This window comes from Notolepis coatsorum (genome assembly GCF_963971535.1).
Source record: "Notolepis coatsorum genome assembly, chromosome: 13".
NCBI classification, from domain to species: Eukaryota; Metazoa; Chordata; class Actinopteri; order Aulopiformes; family Paralepididae; genus Notolepis; species Notolepis coatsorum.
Window position 1 is genome coordinate 58,663,837 of NC_140177.1, and position 4,064 is coordinate 58,667,900.

The window sequence follows — 4,064 nt, forward strand, 5'->3', positions numbered from 1 at the left end:
CCCACACCTGAGACCCCGGTGGCTTTCGAGACAGGAAGGCAGGGTGGAGAAGTTCTGATTGGTTTCCTCAGGGCTCTGTTTTTCAGAGTTGCAACCACCCCCACACATTCCCTCACTGCACACCCACCCTTCCACCTCCACCTCCACCGCCACCGCCACCGATTCCTCTATGCAGAGAAGCCCAAACTCCGGTTTGATGAAACACATTTGTTTGACTTAACTCTTGCTTCGCCATCACGGCGGGCACATCTCGGAGGGCCTGGCGGTGTAATGTGGACCCATCAGCAATCGGGACTAATGAGAGGATATGTACAACTGTGGGACTTGACCGGAGGACCTGTTTTCCATTTGGGTCTCCAGTCTGCCGCCCATGTTATTAGGGAAACCTTTATTATTGTTGCCCTCTAGTGGGAACCATATAATAGGATTACATTTTATTAGAACCTCCCAGCGTTACCAAGCCCCCCCCCCCCCCCCCCCCCCCCCCCACCTCATCTTGTCCCTCTCCCCCTCATTGTAGTGTCACCGCTGCCTCTGCCTCTGTCCATGTGTGTGTGTGTGTGTGTGTGTGTGTGTGTGTGTGTGTGTGTGTGTGTGTGTGTGTGTGTGTGTGTGTGTGTGTGTGTGTGTGGGTGGCTGGGTTTTTGGGTCTAGCAGGAAAGGCCAATGAGTGTGGATTAGGAGGGGGGCTGGGGGTCCCACATGGCGAGGGGCCTTCTCTACTCTTATCCAAGTCACTGTTCAACTCGGCGCAGACTCATAATTTTTAAGGCCCTTTTGTCAAATATGATTTTAATATCGCTGCTTTCGGGGCAAAAGCCCTCTTACCTCTTGAATTGATTTTCTATGTTGTGGCCTACAGAAACCAATGGCCTAAGGACCATGAAACCTGTTCAAAACCCAACATGTGACTTCAATAATGTATTGGGTACAAATCTGAACGTGAGGTTGTTTTTCTTAAAGTGGCAACATGTAAGATCCTAATTTCTGTTTGTTTTTGCGACATCTATTGGTGATAGGCTGTTCATTGCTGTTGCATTTTTGCACTGTATTGACTTGCTGTCCATCTTGAAAATGCATGCTAACTACTGAGTTAGTCTTCTATTCATCCCAAATAAACAGCTGTTGCTGATAGTGACGTAAAACACATCACTTCCTGTGTTCTGAATATTTCCCCTGGAATGTCTTACCAGACACCAGCAGATGTAAAAGCATTCATGAACTGGGTATAGGCAGCATCAATATTGTGTTGTATCATTTGGCGATACAGAGTGGCAAAATAGACATATTTTTATATGAACATTTTGAGATTATTACTTCAATTGCTGAAAAACTGACCATTTTGGAGACACAATGTTTCCGCACGACAGTAGTGATAGAATGTCTTCGGTCAAATAAATGATTTCCAAAAATGTCTGGTAGCCTAAGCCTAATAGTGATACCATCACATGTGCAATCACACTACACTGACTACAGTAACATCATGGAACAGTTACAGTGTATCAGCATATCAAAGAACATATTTATTCCACAGATTTTGTGCCCAAATTTTTCAGTCGCAGGAACATAGATTGTCCTGTATTATGCTGACCGTAAAAACTCATAGCTTCAAATCTGAGGGCTTTAAATAGGATCGCAGCTATAGAGCCTTCCGCAAAAGTTGCATTTCATCTGGCCAAAAATACTATTTGATGAACAACTCTGGCTCAAAACTGTACACCCCTGCAGGGCAGATTGAGTCAGATTCTGGAGCAGTCTCAACCCTTTCCCATATCCAACCCACACTCCCTTACATAACCACAGGCCATTATAGGGGTGTGGCGAGTACATCAATGATCCAAGGTTACAGCTACATCTCTCGAAAAGCCCACACTGATCAGGAGGACCGAGGTTGTGACAATCACGAGGGAACAAACGTTTGAGATTCTGTAGGTGCCGTGCCTGCAGTGATCGAGCGAGAACGAGGTCTTTACTTCACAAGTCCCACCAACTATTTTCTGTCTTCCAAGCAGAGCAAAACTATTCCACGCAACTAACTAAACATTCTAGACAAAATAAGATGAGTTGAGATCGGGGGAGGGGGGGTTTGCCCTCTTTTCTTTTTGGCGTTCTTCATCACCGTATTTCAATGTTCTACGATTTACAGGTGAAATAATGACCAAATACTTGAACTAATTGATAATGGCAAGGTGTGTATTTGTGTGTCTGTGCGGTCGGTGGAAGTTCCAAAAGGTTGAATGCATTTTCCAGAGAGTTTGGAGACGTATTCCTCTCTCTCTCTCTCTCTCTCTCTCTCTCTCTCTCTCTCTCTCTCTCTCTCTCTCTCTCTCTCTCTCCTGTGTACATTTATAAGTCTGGCTATGATGTCATACACGCCAGGCAGTTTTCTGTTTGTGGCAACTCACATCTGCAAGCAATTTGGATAATTTGTCCACCAAAATACATCTCAGCTAGAGCTCTCCCACTGCTGCCGGAGCTGTTGAGCTCCAAAGAAAACACTGCTCTTCTACCGCAGCTCAGCATTACAAGAACAATGGCCCCGTATTTAATTTTTTTGGCCCCAAACACCAAACGTATTTCGAAAATCACCACTGGCTGGTCTCTACAACATTTAATGCGTATCTTGAATACTGAAGCGGGAGGACGCCATTATGACTTGGCTCCATTTGTGTGGAAAATGGATAACGTATGAGATTTTGAGGCCGGGGTGTTCTCGGTTTGCTACAGTTTGTCAGCCCTGATGGCGAAGAGAAAAAGTGCAAGGGGTGGAGGGGGGTGGCAGAAAATGCTAGGCTTGGTTGTTTGTGCACCAGCCGGTAACCTCCGGGGCAAATAACTTCATCGTAACACTTTAATCCTGTGTTTGTTTTCCTTTGGGACATGGTGGTCAAACAGTGGAAAGTTAAATGGCCCCTGGATTGGACGGCGAGGAACCTCCTTGGACCCTGGTCATTGTCTCTTTTAATGATGCTTTGAAAGGCACACTATTCTGATGAAGAGGAGCCTGGTCAACACGGTTGCTTGTGTAATTACAGTACTCTTCATCCATCTGTACCTGGATTTGAGTATTCGTCGTACCCATCACATGTATACTCACTGAACCAGTCAGATGTGGGTTCAAGTTTAACTGCCCTGAACGAATATTACCATAGCCTAGGAGTAAAAAAAAACTGTTTCATATCAAAGTTAAATTATACTCAAGATTTTTACCATAATTATGCTAAGACATTTCTTTTATCTCATAACTCCCTTTCATAACTTTTATCCTCACTTTTGTAAGTCGCCCCCTTCCCCCCGCGGATTGTGACATCGGATGGTGTCATGTCACTAAAACATTTGAACCAGATGAATTTGAATTCATGGGTTTTCTCAAAGGCTATTGCTTTCAACAGCAGGGGGCAGAAGAGAGGGCGCTCTAACTTCTTTATAAAATCGATTATGGATGGGATGTTGGGGGTAATTGGTGAGTCTGCAAATGAGGAATGACCCGTTCAGCCGCGTGTCCAGGTACAGACACAGAAAGGGGGCTTGCTTCTAAATCAACCCCAACTGCATTCAGATAGAAAATCGTGCATGTTCTCATTCCACTTATAAATGAGTTCTAGTAGGAAAGCACTTACAGCCTGCAATTCCTTTACTGCCTGTATCCCCCAAGTGAATCTCAAAGCCTGAGAAGTGCCTCAATCTTCCTGAAATTATGCATGGTTGAACATTTGAAATGAGCTCGCACATCAGCCCGGGGCACTGATTCAGACTTGATTGGGGCAAGGCAAACTGCAAGTGCTTATTTATATAACTACGTCATTTGGAGGTTGGGGGAAGAAAGAGAAAAGAAAATATTTTTTTAAGAAGAAAAGAAAGGGAAAACTCAGTGGTATTTTTATTTACTACGTTCTATTGGTTAAAAAAATAAAAGCTGATTATGTGTTTAGGTTAATCAACAAGTTGTTTGATAGATACATCATGTAGGAGACACCAAAAGATAGGCTACACGCTTAAGAAAGGGGGGGAATCAAAGGACTCCACCAGCAATCTATATAATTATCATCATCTGCTGCTTTTCC